General features: G+C 41.5%; 1 long non-coding RNA gene across 3 annotated transcripts in view; it reads left to right on the top strand.

Moving 5' to 3' along the window:
• The first annotated feature begins 1,833 nt into the window (after window positions 1–1,833).
• Window positions 1,834–23,202, top strand: part of LOC136835048 (uncharacterized) — a 37,530-nt gene continuing 16,161 nt past the window's right edge. For 2 of the 3 annotated variants that reach the window (XR_010851963.1, XR_010851961.1), the window contains exons 1-3: window positions 1,837–2,021; window positions 9,502–9,589; window positions 17,007–17,102. This is a non-coding gene — a long non-coding RNA (uncharacterized lncRNA). Of the gene's footprint in view, window positions 2,022–9,501; window positions 9,590–17,006; window positions 17,103–23,202 lie in introns of all 3 variants that reach the window. The other variant, XR_010851962.1, reaches the window with a different exon arrangement.

Below are 23,202 nucleotides of genomic sequence, written 5' to 3'. Positions count from 1 at the left end.
ACCTGGCTCCAATTTGTATATCATGTGTTCCTCTTTCTCAGGTATCAGATTGCATTCAACTCAGTTTCTGTCCATTTGTGTAACTCAAAGTGTAGGCTATTTGTTCATTGTATTTATTGTTATTGACCTCAGGTCATCCTTTGTTCTCATTGTATTCCGCGGCGCGACGTCAGTCCGCCGCTATATAAACCGCCTGGGTCACCAATAAAGCAGCAGTAACTTTATCCTGCTCGTTTCTTTGACACCTCTTAAATATAATTCAATTTGTCATTCTTCTGCATTTTGTCGACCCCATTTGTCTGGACATTGCCAATTTTTGGAAGAAATGAAATTCATGCTGAAAACATAACTCTGAAATCTTCAGGGTTTATTACTGATGCATAATCTTTTTACTCACAGAGACAAGATTTGCCTACAAAAGCAAACTCTGGGAAAGTCTTCACTATGTGAAAAATTATTAAGTGTGTTGGCCTACAATATTACCATAGACGTAACAGAATCTTCGGATGTCTAGATTATGTTTACTACATTCATATTTTTTTATTAGAAATGCAACACTGCTGTTATAACAATTTTTTTTATTTAGCTTTCCTCAAGTGGATTTTAAATCTGCCTGATCTTTTAGGGGTTGAGTTTATTTGAAGGGCCTCATGGCTTAAAGTATCATGCTGTTAGGCTAGGGTCAACCAAAGTTGCCAGGTTAAACAAAAGTTAATCCAGTTTGGAGGATGACCTGACGATAGTCTCATGATACGTATTCTTTACGGTGTAGGCTATTTTGAAATGCTGGCTTCCATTATGAACGAAAAATATTGAATATATCATCACATATTGTTTCGTGTTACCCTGAACAAGCACCTGCTTTGTGTCTTTGACAATGTAAAAGAATCTGTTTGCCACTGGAACATTCTGAAGTTATAAAATCAATTATTTTCTCGTCCCGAGATGCGATAACTGGCCACACGCCACAGTCCAATTTTCTTTTTGGCAAATCCACCCCCCCCCCCCCGCCTTGCATTTCTCTCTTTCGCTCTAGCCAAAGACCTCACAATAGAGCTTAAATATGCTCACAGTTATGTTGGGTACTTCCTGATATAATAACAGAATAAGTAAGTTTCTCCTGTAAAAAACCTGAGATAAATTTATTGACTTTGAACGCCGTTCAGTATTTACGAGATTTAATAAGTTATAACACGTTTTACCAGCGTTCTATATGTTAAATAATCTCCGTGCTGTTAGACTGTTAAAATTAAGAAATGTAAAATTTCATTGTGATTTTTACGTTATTTTGGAGAAATCTCAACTGCCAGAAACAACTAGAAGAAGCTCTGACGTTTCTATTTTATACAGGGTTGCCAACCACAGGGAAATTTTCCCAGATTTACAGATTTGTGGACTTGGATAGCTGATGGGGATTTGGGTTGAAATTTGGGCCCCTTCATTATGGAAAGATTAGTATTTGTATCATTGGATGATGGAAATTTAATAAGTTCACTGTAAAATTTTAATTTATCTAGTTTCTTTTAAATGATGTAATGCAATGGGAAATTAGCAATGCAGCACTACGTAAAATATGTATATTGAACTTAATTCTTGACCAGTGAATTTATATGTGTCAGTAAACTTAATATAATATGATTGCATCATGATATATTTTATAGTGGAATTCCTGTGGACAGTAGCCTATCAGGCAAAGTTATTCCGGACGAAACAAAGTATGAATCCCTGAATATCGTCTATGAAAAAGAACAAAGTCGAGTAAATCAGCTTTCTGAATTTGTATTTTTGCACTTAGCAAGGCATTGTAGTGGCTTCACCGTCTATGAGATTAGATACATATGGAATGGGGAAGCTTTCGAAACTTGAGGAAAAATGTTATCCTTGTTTTGGGGGGAATTTTAGACCAACTCACTTGGCAGTTGGCAATACTATTTGTATTTCCTCCTTGCGGTCCGTCATTCTCCGAAAACGTTTGTGTTCCTACGAAAACACGACAGCTGATTGCATATTAACTACAATCGGTAAGTAGAGGTAACAATACTATATATGTAGTCTTAGTTGTAAATGAATGATTGCATTATATTAATGGTATAATTTGCTAGGTAATACTCATTTGTGAGTGCGTGAGTGACCAAAGAAACCATGGGCAGTTTTAACTCATACCATCACGATTTGTTATCCTATTGTAAAAATTTTGGAAGACTAATGTATCGCTTTTTTCAAAAGTTTTTGGTAAATTAGCCAGTACATAACTCTGAATTGTGAATTTGGTGAATTTAAAAGCTTTGATACAACCCATTGCATTTAGCTTAGGCTTGTGGTCAAGTGAATGACACTTGGGCACAACAGGCAGGAGCCGTTAGTTGACATGGACAGGGTAGGACATTGGTAATTACCACAAACCAGGATATTGTTTAACTTTAAACCATTATTGCAATTTGGAATTGAAATTTTATTCCAGTGTTTTAATGTGTGCAATGAACGCTTTTGATATTATTTTATCAAATGATCGCTACAAGAGTTAGTTGGCCCCACCCCTAGGCTAGCTTATATCCTACAATTCGGGGACCCCTGTGGGATAGTGGGGGTTTTAGATGGGGGAAAACAAAACGAGTGAAGTACAAAGGACCTTGATCCAACTAATGATTCTTATTCAGGTTAAGGTAAGTTTATTCAATGTTTTCAAACAAATATGATGCTTTAGGGTAAGGACCTGGTATCCTAGGTTAGGTTAGCTTTGTTGGGTAGGTCATTTGTTAACAAAACGAACGTCAGAACTGTTCAAAGCACACCTTAAAACATGAGAAAATTGTGTTTTCATGAACAAAACTATATAATGGTAGTAAAATTGTACCAATTTGAGATACGTGAGTAATAGTAAATCTAATTCGTGTGCATATCTCATTTTTTACCTTGCAGTATAAATTTTAAAAATGTGTATGGTACAGCTGACTTGCATTTCTCATTTTTTACCTTGCAATTTAAATTTTTAAAATGTGATATAATTGACTTGCATTTCTCATTTTTCACCTTGCAATTTAAATTTTAAAAATGTCTATGATATAACTGACTTATGTTAGTTTTCCAAACAGTCATTTGATTAACCCTTAAGGGACGGCATAATTTATCAATGTGCAGCATCCTAGACAGGGGAAACTTTGAGTTCGGCAAAATAAAAAAAAAAATCACATCAATGGAAAGAGAATGACATGTACATTTACACTGTATAAATAAAAAAATTCTAAAAAATTTTCCCTACCTTCCGCGAGAAGTTGAAAATGACTATTTACAACTCCTTGTGGGGCCTCATTTACAAGACAATATGTTTTTTTCTAATAAATTTATTGTATTTTGTAAAATTATTATTACTGCTCACACAATATCAAAACAGATAAGAAATAAAAGCAGTAACAAATTTGTTGCATATTTTTTGAAAAATATTCACGTAAATTTACGAGAAGGAAGATTCTGTAACTTTTATTTTACTTTTACATGCTTTTTCTAATATTTCTTTGCAGTTTTCTTTGTAAAATTACATGGTATTATTTTACAATAGTTCCAACTCATTCTATAATAATTATAGTATTATAGATGCATTTTGCATAAAAATAATTAAACTTTGTCTCTGAACACTTTTTGGGAAATTCACTGTATCCGAGATATGAATGTTTATAGAATCTCTATCCTCAAAAAATTTCTTAAGTGTTTTGTTTACTTTAACACAGACACAGTTTGTGCTCTGATGCGAATTTGTTTTTGTTTAGAACTGCATTGTAGTTCTGATGCGAATTTTTTCCCTCTTAAAATTGCATTGTGGGTAGTTACGTGTTATGTCTAGGAGTCACGTGACCTGGTGAAAATCTTACAGGTGTCAGACATTTTCCCTTGTCATTTGGTTGAAGTCCGTCTTAGAGTTAAGCTATGTCCAGTCTGTGTTCGTCTTGCAATTTTGATTATTTTCGCTTAATTCACGAGTTTTATGAAAATGAAATGCGATGCATTTCAGTACAGTGTTTGAAGTGTAATAAGCCGTGTAAATTTAGAAAGGATAAAAATGTTTGGTGCTGTACCGGTTATGTTTCAGACAAAAGACATAAAAAGAGAAAATATTGTAATTTTACCGCAAGTGACCGGAAATGCGCATTTTTAGATAAAGTTAAATTGCCGGTATGGAAATTGCTGATTTTTCTTTGCCAGTGTTTGAGTGAATTTTGGAAACATTGCCCTATTGTTAGGTATTTGAATATTTCATCAAAGACCAGTGTTGACTGGAGAAGTTTCTGTAGTGAGGTGACTCAGTTTTGGTACAATAATCAGGAGCCCATCGGTGGTGTTGATGTTGAAGTGGAAATTGATGAAACTCTAATTACTCATAGTAAATACAATAAAGGTCACCCTCTTACCCAGTGTTGGTTGTTTGGGGTATAGAGAGAACATCAAAAAATTCTTTGTTGAGGCATTAATTGATTCTGGTGCTGACAATCGCAAAGGTGATACTTTAATTCCTTTAATTAATCGTTATATTAAACCAGGCTCTATTATTTATAGTGATTCATGGCGTGGTTATAGTAAAATCAGTGAGAGTGGATACACTCATTTTCAAGTTAATGACACAGAAAATTTCGTTGATCCCAATAATCCTAACATTCACACACAAAATATTGAACGTTTGTGGCGAGATATTAAGGAGTGGATTAGAAGGCCTGGTATTAAAAAAGGGTATTTGAAACAATATCTTGCTAGGTATTTATTTATTAAGCACTACCAAGATTCAGTTTTACACCAATTTTTACTTGAAACTGGTAAATTTTATCCACCTTTAAGTGACACTCAGCCACCATCACCACCTAGGGAGTCATTTTCTGATGACAACGACGACGCTGTAGATGAGCCACAACCATCGTGTTCTGGATATAACCCATCAAAACGTTTGTGTCCATCCAATTAAGGTAAATTTATAATTGGTTTTAAAATAGTATTGTAACATGATTTACCTTCTGTAACCTCTGTGGCTAGCGCGCAGCGCAACATTACCTCTTGCCAGTATATACGAGCCTGCCAAGAATCATTATAAATGCGGATAAGGCGCGAAGCTCCGTTCCGCCACCCCCTTGTGGTTAAGGGATGTTAGGCTACATTACACTAGCCTACGTTGCCTGACTATGGCTTGCTAGGTATGCTATGATTTACCTCATTTATTCATTAATTCAAATGCTGTTTTGTGTCGATGGTGATTTACCCCACCCAAAACCCCCCCATTCCCAAAGGGTCCCCAACCTTGTTGGATGTAGTAGGGGTGTATAGGCTAGTAACTCAAAAACAACTCATTTCCCAATGTATTACTATCATAACCATTCAGAACATTAAAACACACATGAAAATACATAATTACTTTAGAAAAATGGAGTTGGAACTGTTGTAAAAATTTACCAATTACATTTATAACCGACATACTCTCGTAAAAGACAAAAACAAAAAACAACAGCAACCCCTTCGTATATTTACAAGCAAATTTACAAAAAGACTCGTGAGAGAGAGATGCAGTACTTTCGTCCTTGAAGTCACAAGCATTACTGATACTGGCCTAACTCTCACGTCTGTATAAAAGTTGTCATTAGTGAATTTATAGCATACAGAAGTATTGGCACCTCTGTTTCGAAGCATTATTACCATAACAGTGGTGCATAATTCTGTTTCACTGAAGCTCAATCCGTCCACCTCCCCAAACCTGTTTTACTTCACACTGAGGCTCAATCCGTCTCTTAAGGGTTAAATCACTAATCAGCTGAGTTCATTTGATAAAACATAACTGGAATAACAAGAAATATTTAGTGCATTTGTTTGCAACTATAACAGACGCAACCAGTGAAAATATCACAGGAAAAATCACGAAGTAAGTATTTTAGAAGAAAAATATACCATTGGCAACCATAAAGGGCTACTGGCTAACCTGAGAGGGGAGCATTTTTCATGCTGCAGATTCAAGTATTATAGCCTAAGTCTGGCTGCCTTGTATTGTAATATAAATCCATCATAGGGCAGATCATCCTAGCCAAGCAGACATTTACTCTACTGCCCCCCCCCCATGCTTTTCTAATGGTTAGACATATGGTGTTAAGCCAGAGCTCATGTTCTCGGGCCCTTTAGGCCATTCATCACACATTGTTGCATAGTATACAATTTTGGGGAAAGAGTGAGTGAGTATGCAGGGTATGAATTTACTGATGTGGCTAACCAAATGTCAACAGGAGGCTCATTCATCCCCGTTACCCACCTGTTTTTTGAAGTTATAGTTGCCAAGGGTATTACTGAGCCCATTGGAGGTAACACCTATGTATCTAACTTACGAAGGGTACGTAGGGTGGAAAAGATTAGCAATTATAAGTTGATTGATAAGACTACTACTGTTCCTCAATTTAATCCTTCATGAAAGGTGGATCTTCTCCCACAGAAAAATTTCTAAGGAAAAGTGGAAGTCTGAAAAATATTAAGGCATTGTAAAAATTAAAACGAGTTTGAAAATTTGGCGAGTTATTGTACATTAACTAGCAAATGTTAAGTCATTAACTTGGCTTTCACACACTGTATGGGAAACCCAGCAGTTATCATCATTGGACCATCTGAGCCAATTTAACCTATGGAAATACAAACCATCTTATTTTGTGTTGGAGTATTTGGTAAAAGTATGCTACAAATTATTATCACATTCCAGTCTTGAAAATATGATTTTCCTTTGAGTTCATGTGTGCTTTGAATGTATCTGAGGTATAGTTTGTTAGCAAATGAGTAGTTTTTGAGATACTGGATTCCTCACCATAACAAGGATGGATTAAAGCTAACCTGACCTAGGTGGCTGGGTCCTTACCCAGCTGGGGCAAACCCCAATCTAACCTAACCTAGGGTGCTGGGGCTTGCTAGCCAAGGTGTGCCTTGCAAGATACCCCCATAATAGTGAGTGTAGGGCATACTACTCCAACACTACTTCCTCCCTTGACACACCTTCATGGACTCATCATCTTCCCTCTGTGGGAAGAAAAGGAGGTGATCTTGGAAGCCTTCTAACTAGAAGTTCTGTCAGACTTGAGAGTGAACGCCTGCCTTCTTTGGGGTTGATAAACACATTTGCCTACTTGCCGTGCTTTTTGAATTATTGTTTCCCTGTTTAGACAGGTTCGCAAACTATCAGGTTGCCAATTTATGATGCCGCTGGGTATCATGACTAATGTGTGCACAATCCCAGGATTGTGTGCATACCAACAGAGGGTTTGAGCACAAACCTATGATCACGTGGACTATAGGGTGGTGCATGGTTTGCCCAGAACTCTTGATGTGTGGATGCATGACCTGTGGATTGTGCATGTGCAACATAGGGTTCACACATGAAAGGTTGCCTCTTTGTAATGCCATTGAGTATCATGGCAAGCTGTGTGCATGTAAGCATGCAGGCACTCAGGGTGTTCTTGTTTTGTGCAAGACAACTGATATGTGCAAGCATGATAGCAATATGAACATTCATCCATTGCCTCTACTACAATAATTAGTTTTGGCTGATTGTAAGGAAGTCTGTGGGAACATGGACCATTATTGTGAGCAGTTACAAGTCAACCTTAGCTCAATATTCAGCAAGAGGTGCAGCCAGTTTGGATTTTTTGTGTCCACAGTCCGAGGACAGATTGGTGTGTTAACCTCTCTTTCCGGAGAGGGTCCAACTCATGTTATGGGGAATATGTTAGGACGTGAAGGTCCTTCTTCAGAATCACTTCAGCGGCAGGGTTGGAATGGTATTTTTTCAGATCACTGGGCTCACATGTGAGCATTATGAACTTGGAGAAGCAACCACTGTTCCTTCATCGAACCCATGTTGGTGCACTCCAACTTGAATGGTTGCTGCTAGCTTGTGGTGTCTTGGATCAAGTTAACAATCTTATCTGGATCAGAAGGTTATCTGCTGTCCAGCAGATCAAGGAAGTTACTTTGCCCAAGGAGTTACTGTATAGACTATTCTTCGTAAAGTGTTTTTATGACTGTTCAGACTAACAAGCAGCCTCCCCATGGAGAAACTCCAGGAAGGCAGTATCACGGTTTAAGCTTTGGTTGAACACGTTCGCCGACTGTTTTCACTTGACTTAAATTTTCAGATGAGAAGGTGAAATTTCAGAGGTGGTTGGTGTAAAGAGTAAAGGTGTTGGCTTTCCTCTTAGACCAGGGTGCATCCAGTGGGGTAGCTTTGTCTTGAGATGTGTCCTTATGTCCATGGTCTTCTCCCAAGTTTTGACTGAGAGTAATCTTGCTCAGTGGAACAGTTATAGTTTCCCCTTTGAGCTCCTAAAGCTATCATTCTGATAGCTTTGACACCTTCCTCCATTGTGCAGTCTCTTTCAAGCCCTTGAAAGACACTGCTGGGGTGGCCATTCCCTGTGTTCATTATAGACAGAGCTCAGACCTTCTTGAAACTGTGGCAAGGAGCTCAGGTTTCTTCTTCGTTGCAAAAGGGCCAGGAGTCTTCCCATTCCTGTTGGTACCTCCCATTCCAGCTCTGGCTTAAAGGTTAGGCAAGGGGAAGAAGGGAGGGTACAATGAGGTAGACATTTCCAGTTCTCTAGCTGCCAAAAGAGGGATGGTTTTGTCTTTTGGGATGATTAAAGACTACTTTTCAAGGACTACAGACTAAACCCCTCTCTTGACAGTGATCCCAAATCTGGCCTACTCTCCAGGATCTCTTAAGCTCTGGGCCTGGCATTAGAGGTGAGAGCAATGCTGGAAAATAATGCATTAGAAGTTATAATTGATCTGTCCCCAGGCTATTCCTGTCTTTGTTGGTGAGAAGTTAATTAAGGTTGAAGAGTGGTCATCAACCTCTCTGCAAAAAGAGTATTGTACTACAGATTCTATTCAGATGGAAAACAACTTGCCCTCCAGCCCTCCAGGAAGTACCGCTGCTTTATATGCAAAGGGACAGTCTGTCTATTCAAAGCCTCGTGCAGTTAACTGGCCCTCAAAAGTCATGGAATCACCATTGCAGTTTTGGAGTGGTGTGTGTATTGCTCATGAGGGTTAACTGAATTATTTTTTAGCAAAGATGATATAAATCAGCTGGTGAGGATTCTGTTGGTGTAATGATATCTGTGATAACTTTCTTCCTTGTACCAATGGTGATCATGGATCATGATAGGGAGGAGAAAACCCCTTTCTTAATTAAGTTGGAAGACTGGAGACACTGACCTCCTTAGGGAATTCCAGTTTCATTTTCCTCATTTTTACCAGCTTTTGATCCCTCAGTTCAGTTACCCAACTGGATGTGGACACTGGGTATAGGAAAAGTAATCAATATTATTTTGGAGACAAAACCATGTTAAAATTTCATTTCATTTCAATGTTGAGTGTTTTTTTTTAATATTTTATATTTTGAATAAAATTTTATATCTCATACATACCTGATATAAGTTATATAAGTACCTTTTTTTTTTTATAAAAATGTAAGCATATTTTGACATTTCACAGATTTGAAGGGGAGCAAAAATCAAGCTTTTAGAAAACTACGTGGAGTCCAATTTTTCTGCTATTTCAGACAGGCTTGGAAACGGTGAAGGTATATTATTTTGTTTTATTATTCTGAAGACAATAATTGAGCTTGCTAAGATTTTCTTGTAAATTTTTTTCAAATTATTGGTTTAATTCTAAATTGATAGGTTACATAACAGCTGCATCTTCCATTGTGTAATAAAGTTTCGAAAAATCATATAAAATACAAACAAGGAAAATGAGTTCAATGGTCATTTGTTAAAATCTATAAATTTATTATGTGGTTGAACAGTGAATACTGTCTATGTTTAAAAAGCAAAAAGTCTTCTGTAGCAGTTGCTTAGAGCGTTAGAACATGTATGGTCTACAGAACTATTGTAACTTTTTGTGTGGAAGATTAAGCTTTTGATATTTTGCCTCTTCATTAATTTTTGCATTTATAATTGGTTTACTGTACTGCTAATTTCATAAATTTTTCACTTTTCCATACTGCATAGGATAATTTTATTTTTAGCATCAATATAATAATCAAAATTTTTCTAAACTCTGGCCTCAGGTTTGTTGGATTGTTTCTCTGTGAATTACTGTAATGCCAAGTACAGTACATTTTTGTATTGCGCCCTTCTGGATTTTCCTTGACTCAAAAGAATAGAATTGTACATTCTGTAGGAAGTTTTTATTGTTCATTCAGTAATTTTCATTTACCTGAAAATCAAAGTTAAACATCTAACTTACCTGGTAGTTATATATATAGCTCAAGTCCTATTTGTCAATGGCAGACTTCAAAATCGCGGCACCGATCGGTAGGTCAGTGAACCAACACCTGTGCTACTCTTCACCCAGGTACCTGAACTATTCTTAACTATTCCTCAGATCTTCCCTGCCGCTGTGTCGGTAAACACGATGGAATTTCGCTCGTAGCCCGTGTTTTTCACAACTTATTTTGGTGAAGACACTTTGGCTTGGCTGCTCTTTTGCTTTTAGGGAATTTCTTACAACATACCTGACTCCACTATGTGAGAATGTGTGGGGTGCAAGCGGCTTGCTAAAGTCTCCTTGGGTCCCCACTTAGTATATGTGAAGAACGGGAATGGTTTGCTTATAGTCAGTGTATATGTGAGAAAGCTTGAAAGACCGGCTTAGAAGAACTAAGAGTACTGTGTCTCACTTTCTTGATATAACCAGGAATAGTTAATTTTTCCCCTCATAACTATCCATTGATCCTCCCGCATTTGCAGTCTCTGAACCCCTACTGAAACAGGTAAGGACCTAACACTTAAAGATATGTTGGTCGCCATTCAGGCCTCCTGGGTCTAACAGGTAAAATCCTCTCAGAAGACAGGGATAATATGTGATCGATAATAAGAGATCTAAAAAATACAAAGTGTTAATGTACAGTGAGTGCAGTGGAGGGTGCGATCATCAGTCCTGTTTTGCTCCTAGTCTGGGAGACTTCTCCAAGCTCACCAAACCTCTCTGTGAGAAGGAAAGTCGACAGACGAAGGGAGGCGAGAGGCTTTAGCTAATGAGCAGTCAGCTCCCTCGAGCGCACTCCGTTGACGCTTCTCAGGACGCCACCTTCGCCATAGGAAAGGCGTAGGTAATGTTGTTCTCGCCGTCGGATGACGCAGTCCCCATCGCAGAGGTAACTCCGGGCACGGATGCACTCTACGCCAAGCCGCCCAAAACGGAATACAACAAAAGCTCTCAGCTCAGATGAGCAATGCCCGCCAACCTCCGAGGAAGCTTTTTGACCCCATGCTCCACTGGCTGCCGCCTCAACAACTCTAGGTTTGGGTTACGGATCAGCCAACATTACAAAGTTTGGACGCCAGGAGGTAGCCAGGCGCTGAGAAGCTGGACGCCAGGGCGCTTGAGCGGCCAAAAGCTGGACGCCAGGACGCCAGCGCCGAAACTGGCACGAGGCCATATCAAGCGCCGAGGCTGACGCCAGGACGCCGGACGTTGAGAAGCTGACGCCAGGACGCTAAGTGTCAAGCAGTTGACCTGTGACGCCATGCGTCATGAGGCTGGCCGCCAAGATGTTAAGCTTTAAGAAAATGGACGCCAAGCGTCAAGAGACTGGACTCCTGGACGCCGAACGTTATGATAATATTTTGAAAGGCGTCGCTATTTCGGTCTTCGGAAAATCAGAAAGGAGAATGATATATCCCGCATTCTCCTGTGAATCCTATTGTAGAGTTTTCCGACGAAAACGATATAAAGGCCATCAGCTTTCATCAGACTTTAAAAGACTTATGAAGCTATTTTCGGTGTTTTTCCTTATAGAGAATCCTCGCTTCAGAATTTACTTTTTGGGAAGGCGTTTAAGAGGGCAAAATACGAAGGTTTTTTCCCTGCTCGTCCAAGAGAGCAATTAAAGTTTTGAATGAGTGGATACTGAAGAAGGAACAATAAAAGACAGCCTTTGTTTTTCCTCCAGCCAAACTGGAGCCAAGATTTAGCGTTTGCTATCAAACTGGAGAATCGCTCGGCCTTGGAATACCTGCCTCTTCCCGGGGAGACTTCTCGAATCTTGTTGACTCTTCTAGTCGAGTGGCCATGGGAAAACGAAGTTTTGTTGGTCAACATCAGAGTTTGACCTCCCCCTCAAAGGAATTCTTAGGACCTTTGAGGTTTGTAATTTTCTGACTGACCCCGGAGCTGAGGTGAAGAGAGATGGAATTATTCAACACGACTGACAATCAAGAACTCATATATCTGATGTCGCATGGATAAAGGACTTGAGGTGGTGCCAATGAATCAGCCACGCTTTCAGCGGGAATCCTGAAGAAAATGCCCATCTTTGATCTTTCCTGGCTAATGGGGTCACGTCCAGTCAAAATCAGAACTGTTTTATGCCCCTTTTTTCCTCTCACCTCTTCTCTCAAGATTTGGTAAAGAGGTCTTTTCATCCTTGGCCCTGAAAACCACGTAAGATCTAATATCTAAAACAGCTAGAAAAGTCCTTCCAACGACTTTCATCGCTAAAAGAGTAAGGCTGAGGCTCCTGTGTTTCAGGTGTCTGAGCTCTTTCGTGGTCGGCCCTCCGATAGAGGTTCCTCTAGGACGGGTAGATGAACGATAACGAAGAGCCTCTTGCTAGGAAAAAAGGAGGATATGATTCTTCTCTGCAGACAGCGGCACGTAGCCAGGCTGGTCCATTTGGCAAGTGTGGAGAGAAGGAGAGGACCTATTGTCCATTCAGTTACTCTCTAAGAGGGGGCATGATATAAATACCTTAGTTTTAACTAGAAATAAATCCCTCTAACTCTTCATCAGCCGACCGCGAGAATTGAACTCCGACCCAACGAATGACAGTCTGAAGTTCATCCGGTTCGGCCAACAAAGGTCTTCTAAGAGGGGTACAAGATCGCTTTCCTGAGGAGGCCCCCTCTAGTAACAAGACTAATAGTCCTTTCTGTCAAATGCAACGACAGAACCAAGGCAAAGGCTCTACAGCAACAAGTGTCCATGATGTTGCAAAAGGAAACCAGACAGAGAGTTCAAGATCCGAATTCCCCTGGATTCTACATTCGGTTTTTCCTGATCCCCAAATGCTTGGGGGGTCAGAGACCGGTGCTAGACGTGATTGCAACTAAAGGTCGCGGTGGAAATGATACAAAATCGGTTCTAGTTGCAGTCAGACAGCATGACTGGGATGGCCTCACTGGACCTCCAGGATGTGATTTTCACATTCCCATGCATCCGAACTCCAAGAATTTTCTGAAGTTCGTCCATGGGAAAAGTTTTTTCCAGTTTCGGTCTCTCTGTTTCGGTCTAAGCAGACATGGCTGACGTCTGGCTCGGGACTCGAGACCTCTCAAGAGCAAGTTACCCAGTATTGAGGGGAGGCCATGAAAAGACTTCAGACTCCAGGTTGTAGCCACGGAGCAACCCGAGCTCTTCCTTCCAGCCCTAAGGGTAGCTCTTATTAAGAGAAATGTAGACAGTTCTGTTTAGTCAGGATACCAGGCTGGTAAGAGCGTGGTGGACGCCAGTTGTCTTCCGTACATTCTCCTTCCTCCTTTGGATTGGTACTGTCTGCTGAACCCTCCACGATCCATTATTGACGCGGAGGAGGGAAATAATCTCTGCAGTTAATGCTTCACCAGCCTGTCCTCATCAGCAGGAAAGCCCTGCATATAGCTTTACTACAAATATGCAGCAGGCTTTGCCTTCTTGGTGCAAGCATGACAACCAGGCAAAGAGAAGAAGGGCGATAATAGACGTCCAACTAAAGCTTCTAGACGCCCAGAAGTTTAAGACGCTGAACGAGTAATGAAACTCTAGACGCTGATACTCTGGTGTCAAGCATCTAGAATGAAACACCATGACGGCAAGCGTCAATGAACTCAAGACGTCAATCGTCAAGGCATTGGACGTCAGGACGTCAGGCTTCAAGATATTGGAAGCCAAGACGTGGAGGTAGCTCAGGACGCAAGATGCACTGGCAACAAGCGTCTAGCACAGATTTTCACAAGGATGATTACCAATGTAGCAGATTTTTTCTTCACACGAGAGACATCGGAATCTCCTTGTACTTGGCGACTGGCTCCTCAGAGCTCCTTCCCACACACGCTGCCCGGAGGATCTTCACACCACGATTCATGTATACGAAGAATTAGGTCTTCTGATAAACAGAGAGAAATCTCAACTGATCTCATCCCAAGAGGTTCTGTACCTAGGATAAAGATTCAGAGTCAGATTTTCGGTTTTTCCTTCTGTTGCAAGAACAGGACAAGCCTTAAGAAAGTTTTAGGACTTTCTAAAGAGACAGACATGCTCGGCGAGGGAATGGATGAGTCTGGCTGAGGACCCTTCCCTGTGAACAGTTTGTTTTCTCTCTCTAGAAGATTGATTCTATGCCCGTTACAGTTTTCAAATCAGAACTGGGACAAGTAAATTGAACTGAGACCAAGTGCTTCCCATTTCGGAACCAATAAGGCCGTGTTTAGAGTGGTGGAATGGACTCTGGCCAAGCCCAGGAGTGACCCTTTTTCTCATCACAGGAACCCGGACTCAGAGTTGCTCTCCCATCGCACCCAGGATGGGGAGCAACACTAGGAAAGGAAGAACTAACTGCAATCCTTCTAGCCTCAGGAGTTCTAGAACATAGTGGAGAACAGAGAAGTGCAGGTCAACGCCGACAACACCTATTGTAGCGCTGCCCTACATCAGCAAACAAGGGGGCACTCACTCCAGGTCTCTATACGAGACAGCAAGAGAACTTCTTCTCTGGGCAAAGGAGAAGAATGTCAAACTAGTAACCCGCTTTATGCAAGGGGAGAAAAAATATGAGGGCGGACATTCTGAGCAGAAAAAATCAAGTCCTCTCAACAGAATGGACGCTACTTCAGACATCTTAAGAAGCATGTGGCGACTTTGGGGACATCAGTGCATGGATTTCCTTCACCACAGTTAACAAAGAGACTGGAAACTTACTGCCTCTCATCAGATTCCGAGACGACATACATAGACGTCTCCTGATGGACTGGTCCACTTGCGCGGTATGTTTTCTCCCTTCAAGATAAGCAATACACAGGGTACTCAACACTCTAGGTCACACGAGAGGACCGGAATGACCCTTGTGGCCCCTTACTGACCGACAAGAGATTGGTTCACAGAGGTATTTAGAGGATGGTGCAAGGACAACCATGTGTCCTCTTCCAATGTCTCTGTAACCCAAATTTGTATATAGAGAACTCACCAACATGAACCTAGACGGGTCCTGAGGTTCTCAGAGGAGTAGGTTCACTATAGAGGACATCTTAAAGGACCTCACTCATGAAAACTCTTTCTTGGTCAGTTTGGGCACAGCGAAAGATTTAGTGGAGATACATGCTCTCAGCAAGAATATAGATTTTAGACAAGGCAAGGCAATCTGCTCACTGCAACTAGGCTTCCTGCAAAATGAATACTCTTTCACAACCCTGACCTCAATGTTCGAGATTCGAATCTAACGGATATAACAGGGGAGGAGAGAGAAAGCTCCATACCGGTAAGGGCTGAAGGAATTCAGAAGGGCTTTGGTGCTCAGTCAAACGCCCTGTACAAGATGTCTAAGAATGTCTGTTTTTATTTTATCAGACAATTGATAAAAAAGAAGCACATATGGAATGTAGAGAGATAGACCACAAGATTCTGAGCAAGGACGCACGAGCCCAGACAATAGCAACTTCCTCTGTAGCTCTTAAACAGAACAGGTCCCTGCAGAGTATCTTGACGACCTTCTGAGAAGCAAGTTAGTATTTGCCTCATTATCTAAACAAGCCCAACATTATACGAAGGCTGCTATACGCTGGGTCCGTTTATAGCATCTAATTCAGTAATGGGAGAAGGGAATACCCTACAATCCCATAAACCAAATAATTTTTTCTTACCTTGAATTGAGAATTTTATGGTTGTTTGTGAAGACTGACGCAGTCTTCCGCAATCATTGGGATGAAAGTTCCTTGGTAGCGCCCGGAACAAGGGTATTGAGAGGAGGTCTAGTCACATAGAGGTTATACACCGGTTGACAGCCCCTAGAGATTTTCAGCCCCCTGGGTGGATCGCTGGATCTCTTAAGGAATGCAGATATAATGAGGGGGAGTTCTATTGAGTCAGCTTCCTTAATCCAATCCCATAAAACAATACCCTTTGTTCTTGCCTTGGAATGGCTGGAAATTTGGAGGGTTGTTTGTGAAGATTGAACGCAGTCTTCCACAATCATTGATTTTAGCTGTAGATGATCATTTTGTTCCTTGGTGGCGCCTGAACACGGGTATTATAGGTTGTCTGTCACAGAGGTTGGTACACCGGGTTGGCAGTCTTAGAGGTCTTCAGCCCCTGGAGTGGATCGCTGACCTTCTTAAGGAAAGCAGACATAATGAGGGGCGTCCATTGAAGTCAGCTTCTTAATCCAGGTATGACCTTGTCATTTATTAACCCACAAATTCCAACGATGTTGGCTGTTCCCAGACCCTCCACCAAAGGTGTCAATCATTATATATAACTATCAGGTAAGTTAGATGTTTAAAAATGATATTTTCTAATAAAATAAATTTTTGAACATACTTACTCAGAAGAGATATGGGCACTCACCCTCCTCCCCAGAGACTAGGGGCATGGAAGATCTGAGGAATAGTTGGAATGGTTCCAGGTACCTGGATAGAGGGCGACAGGTGGTTCACCTGATCACCCATCAGCTTACTGTCACAGCTTTGAAATTCTGCCGTGACGTCAGGGACTTAAGCTATATATATAACTACCAGGTAAGTATGTTCAAATATTTATTTTATTATGAAAATATCATTTTTCATATACCTGAAAATGAAGCATCTCCTTTCCATTAAGAAAGCCCTTATTGCATGTGTAGATATGGTAGCAATCAAGTCATATGAGCATTTTTATCAGTGATCTGTGAAACCTTGATATTTGCTGAAATCTCAGTTATGTTTTTGTGTTTACTGAACAAAAGTTTTTATTTTTTAATCCCACAGCAACAAGCAGAAAGATGAAGTATTTATAAAAGAAGGATTGAGGAAAATCTTGAAGGGTTTAGAACTGCAGACTCATTTTCCAGCTTGTTATTACAGGTAAGCAAATTACTGTACTCTTACTTACGAGCTGTGTAATAGTGATTGCTGCATGTTAATTTATTACATGCCATATTTAGACCCTGATCTGCCTTTTAGGCATGGATTGTGTTCATACAAAGAACAAGCTCGCTGTAGTCTATACTTTTACTACTGCCTTAACTCTTAAGGGACAGGCTAAATATATATCAAGCACACCCCAGACCGGGCAAACTTTAAATTTGGCCAATTTAAGAAAAAACACATCAGTGGAAAGAGGAAGATATGCAAATGCACATGATGTAAGAAAAAATGTTTTAAAAATTTTTCCCTACCTTCCACAGGAAGTTGAAAGTGACTATTTACAACTGTGTGTGAGGCCTCTTTTACAAGATACTCATAAAAATATGTTAATTTTATATGTGACTCACCCAGTAATTACATAGCTATTAGTTTTACACGTATGGCAGCCTAAATTCAAATTTCGCAGGTAGCGCTTCGATTGCTCAGTGTAGGTGCACAGTACCACCCCCTAACAGCAGTACTAGGAATGACTTGGCTAATCACGTCATTCTGTTTTCTGCCATACTCGACTAAACATCGACTGCTTACAGCAGCTTATTCTTATTTTCCGGTTATATCACCGTTTTTTGGTAGTATTACACAGCCACCGGGATGCATATTTCATAGCCTTTGAGCAGAAATCTTTCAGGATGAGTCTTGTCTTTCATTATTATTACCTTGATTTAGATTCATCAACAAGCCGGTAATAGCTTGGTCTAGAAAGTAATTCTTGAATGTTACACCATTCCTTTAGACCAAAAACTTTGCATTCATGATGTATTTACTGGGCATAGGCTGCACCCAGCCACTGGGAAGTGATTGCCTTTAAAGTAATTCTTGAATGTTACGCCATTCCTTTAGGCAAACATTTAAGAATTATTTTTTGTTTATCGGGCATAGGCATCTTGCTAGCTTCTGGTAAATTATTTTAAAGTAATTCTTAAATGTTACGCCATTCCTTTAGGCCAAAACGTTTGTAATTTGTTTTGTTTACTGGACCTGGGCTACTCATCACACTTTCCTTTGCAGAAAACTGAAAAATTTAGTGGCTGGAACGTAGTAAGGAGAGAATGGTGCAAATGTTTGGCTGCAGTGAGCCTCAAGAGGAAACATTCTCAACAGCCATGTGTCAGCTACCGGTTCTTGCTTCGGCAGTGCTTTGGAACGTTACAGAGAAGGTTTGAATGGCCCCGGTGTACGGAGGTGTTTTTCCTGGTATCTCGCAATCGTGAACGTCCCACATCTTTAGATCCTAGCCTCCAGCGCTGGCCACTTGCATCCACTAGTGGTGGGCGTAATCGGTTACTGGATTCAATCACTAATTAGAGAATAAAAACATATGTTCTACAATATTAGAGTCAGATTTGCTTTGATACTTAAATGTTAAAACTACTTTTTGTTATTAATATAAGTTCAACAATAATTTGTATTTTTCCTAACATACAAACCCACAACATCATGTGATAGGAGTATCCTTAGGTGCGCATGGCCAGATGGCTTTGGTAAACTACTTTTTGATTTAATTTATCATTTATTTTAGAAGATACATGTACATTTATCTTAAAATGCATACATGTCTGAACATATAAAATACAAATGTTATTCATATATTTTACGTTTGTTTTTATACTCAGATACCAGAAATTCCTATATAGATATAAAAAAAGTAGTTAGTAATTGATTACTAATTGATTATTTTTCATGAATGTAATTGGTAACCGCGATTACCAAAATCAGTGAAATGCCCACCACTAGCCTCCACCTGCTTCCTGTTTCCTCCCACCTCCTACCTCCTCCCGCCTCCAGGTCCAATGTCCAAAGGAGGTCGGGGGGATTACATACGGGTAGTCACCCCCTCAGTCGAGCCTGTTGCCAGTCCCAGGTGTCGACAGACAGCCAATGGAAAAACATCTCACTGGATGTGTAGCGGAGGAGGTGGCTATCTGGCCCCTCGGATCTCCTAGACCTAAAGTCACTGTCCCACTCCCCAGCTCTGGGGAGAAGACATACTGGTGGTCCAAGGGAGTCCAAGGGGGTTGCCCCCTCAGTCAAACCTGTAGTCTATACCCAAGTGTCGGCAGACAGCCACTGAAAAGGTGTCTTGTTGCAGGTGTAGTGTTAGTCAGCCACTGGAAAGGCACCTTGATGGAGATGTCCAAGGAGACGGTATAAGGAGGTGTCCTTACTCTTGGAAACAACTGTCTTCTTTCAAAAAGCCCATGAGCTCCTCAAATTGAGGCTTAATCCGGGATAAAGATAAGGCACAGTCTTCCTGGGCTGATAAAGAAGAAAGAGGTGCCAAGCACTCAGATGTTTGTGCCGAACGTTCCATAGTTAGCGCTGAGCGGTTGGGTGCGGAAGTCTGAAGGGTGAAGTAGGAGCCAAGTAACTGGAGAGAGCGCTTGGCAGAAGGAGATGAGCGCTGACTCGAAGCTTTTTGTCGCTTGAAGACCAAAATCAGGAGCTCACTTCTTCATCTCTTCCTCAGAACACAACCATCTTCGCAGAGTTCTCTGTTTTGGTTTTCAGCCTCAACTCTCGGAATTTTCGAGTTTCTTTCCGTCTGCCTAGAGTTTTCAGACTGTAAGCAAGTTTCTTTAGCTCGGAAACTTAGTGGATGTACCTCTGGGGACTTTGTCATCCACCATCGTTAGTTAAGATTATGCATCATATGAGAGTCTTGCTTTTTCCTCCAGTTCCGAGGTTTCCGGCACAGACAAGCACTGTAACATGTTTTTTTTCCATGCAATTACGGTTGCCGTTCTCTGCTTCCTGTCAAGAGGTAGGGAGGCTAGCTTCATCTCTCAGCCTTCCTACGTTTTCGCTATGGTTCCCCTGTCACTCCTTCAGTCTGACTTCACGCCTGGATTCAACGTCCAGTCTCCTAGCACCAACCAGCTAGCACTGGGCGCCGATTCCCAAACGCCCCCCAACCCTTCCAGAGCACTTGGCACCATTGGTGCTTAACACCCACTCATGGGCTAATTTTTTTCTTATTTAGAGGTGATCCCAGCCTGAGAAGAACCCTAAAAGGGTTCAGAGGTCTGGATAAACAAATCATTTATAACTAACTAACTAGAGGACTGCGTTTGACCTACAGAGTTGGTAACAGCCTGGTTTTGGACAAGGCCTCTGTTTTTTGTTGTGCCTAGATTTTGGTGGATTATGGACTTTGCTGCCTTTTTTTAAGTTTGCCAGATATAATTTCTGTTCCACGTACAGCTCTGCATATGCTTCAGGCTGTACAAGGTACTTTCAGTCCACACGGGCCCACAGAGATGACAGTGAGTCTGCAGTTTGTCTGCAGTTTGCGCCGTGATCCTCCAACAATAAAGAATTTCGGTGGGCAAAACAGTCAAGTATTCTGGCCACGCAAATTTTTCAGGGCTGTTAAGGTCTAGCAGTTGTATCAAGCCATCAGAAGAGTGTCCTTCCTTCCTTCTGAGTGGGCCTTCAATCCCCTGGTCCCTCGGGATCTGTGCACTCTATGGGGTGAGACAAATTTGGGCCTGTCTGTCACCGCAAGGACTCTTCACCTCCTCCCTTGGATTCTCCTGTCCCAAACTCTAGTATGGGCAATAGTCGCCATATACAGACCGATCCTTCTTGGTTCTCCTCGCCTTACACATTCTTGTGGTTCAGGGAAGCCTTAATTTCAGGCTCATAACACGTTCTGTCCTATGTAGAATGACTCCTGAATCTGCGACGGTTGTTGGGACCCTCCAGGTTCCTTCCCCAAACGTTTCTCCTTCGTCAACCTCCCAAAAATACCGCCAAAGATAGTCCGCCCTTACCCGGACAGGCTTCAAGCGATCCAGAGGCTTGTCAGTCGTAAAGGTTTTGAGACTTGTCGCAAAGACTATGGCATGCAGACGTCAGTCTTGTAGCTTCATCTACCAGACTAAAGGGTCAATTTTCCATAACTCTTACCTCAGACACTCCGTCACCCCTTTTGAGACATCTGTGACCCAGTGGCAGTTTACCTCTTTTCTGAAGAGGTCTAGGTTCTCTTGTACTCCTCCATTTATGAGTATAGAGCTGTGCTTAACTCGGGTTTAAGCACAGGGACCTAGATTTATTCCTAATCTCCGTCCCTTCTCAAGTCCTTACCCAGCCAAGCAAGGAAGAAATTGACTTGGATTGTTTGTTACCCTTGGGATTATAGCCAAGTTCAAGGTTCTATCCAAGACCTGGATCCATTCTTTCTGCTTTTAGATCATTACAGACTCCCTTGACTTCCAGGAGCATGCAACATCTCATTATCTAACTCTCCTGGTGCCCAGCTCCTCTGGCACCAGCCACAGCTTGGCGCCAGCTCATGCTCCGAGTGTCCGCCAGCTCCCGAACTCTAAGCTTGCCTGGTGCCCAGCTCCTCTGGTGCCAGCCGCCAACTCATGCTCCGAGTGTCTGCCAGCTCCCAAGCTCCTAGCTTACCTGGCACCCAGCTCCTCTGGTGCCAGCCATTAGTGCTCCGAGTGTCCGCCAGCTCCTGAACTCCTAGCTCGCCTGGCACTCAGTTCCTCTTGCGCCATCTCATGCTCTGAGTGTCCACCAGCTCCTGACACCTGAGCTTGCCTGGCCCCCAGCTCGTCTGGCTCCAACTCTTGCTACAAGCACCCAATAGTACTCCACAGCTCAGAAGTAGTATAGAGAGCTCTCTGTCCAGTTGGAGTTTTTTCAGAAATTCCCTGAGCTGAACCAGAAATCGGAGGACCTTCCATAACCTAGGGAGTTAGGGCAAGAACCTGACCCGTCTCTTCCTCTGTCTAGACATGTGGTTCTCCATCTTTTTTGGAGTGCGTTTTGCCTACTTTGAAGCAAAGCTAAGGACATCAGAACAGCCTCTACCTCCTTAGTTTTCAGGTGCTCTATGCTCTTCACGTCCATTCTACTATCGGCCTACTGGAAGTGTAAGCGAACTTTGCTTCTCATTATTTTTATGAAAGCTTAAACAGATTCAAAATTTTCCAATATCTCGAGACCATATTTAGTGATTGGAATGGCATCATGGAAGGAAGCACAGGATGTTCTCTTGCTATCTCTTCACCTTTTCAGTCAGGTGCTGAGTTTGGAGAGCCAGGGGGTACAGCCTATCTGGAGTACCTACCACTCTCAGTGGATGGGTTGTGGTTTTATTTCAGTGTAGGTGTCAGTGTTATCGGTTATTTTTATTTTGGTGCTGTGCCCAGGGCAAGGGCAGGCACTTGTCATACTTTGCTAGCCATCGGAGCACTTCCCTAGCTGCAAACTTCCCCCTAAGTATGAGGCGATGACCCTTGGCTATACCGCCACACCACTGCGAGTTTAGATGATCACCAACCAGAGGCAGTGTGCACCTGCAGTAGCTCTCTTAACTGACAGGAAACGACAGGCATTGTTTTTAATGCTAGCAACTTTTCTACTTCAAATTCATTACATGACTTAATGTTTTAGAGTAGAATATGTCCATGATCCTATCTCCTATCAATGTGGAATCAGCAATGTAATTACTGGGTATGTCACTAATATAAAAATGACATTATTATAATAAAAGTTTTATATATACTTACCCAGTAATTACATGATCGGAGCCCTCCCTCCTCCCCTCTGATGGACATCAGGCATAAAACAGAATGAGGTGGTTAGCTAAGTCATTCCTAGTATTGCTTTTAGGGGGCGGTACTGTGCACCTACACTGAGCAATCTCAGCACTACCCACAAAATTTGAATTTAGGCTGCCATATGTGGGAAACTAATAGCTTTGTAATTACTGGGTAAGTATACAGTAGAACCCCGGTCCTCGACTGTACTAGAACTCAACATAATCGGATTTCGACACGAAATGTTGAGTAAATTTTGCATCAGAGCTCAAACAACAAACCGGAAGCCGACCCGATGAATCATATGATGTTTGTAGAAAAAAAGAGTTTCGGGCGGCTGCCGCTAGTTTGCGTTGTTGGTGGCGTTCTTCCCATGCTTATTTAAAAGCATTTAAAGCCCACACCTGCTGCTGCTGCTGCTGCTGCTGTTTGGAGAAGTACACCTTGTACAAGTATATATCATTTTTTTTGGCTTTCTG

Source organism: Macrobrachium rosenbergii, chromosome 54 (genome assembly GCF_040412425.1).
Source record: "Macrobrachium rosenbergii isolate ZJJX-2024 chromosome 54, ASM4041242v1, whole genome shotgun sequence".
NCBI classification, from domain to species: domain Eukaryota; kingdom Metazoa; phylum Arthropoda; class Malacostraca; order Decapoda; family Palaemonidae; genus Macrobrachium; species Macrobrachium rosenbergii.
Note: the sequence above shows the minus strand (reverse complement) of the source record. Positions and strands in the feature narration are given on the sequence as shown.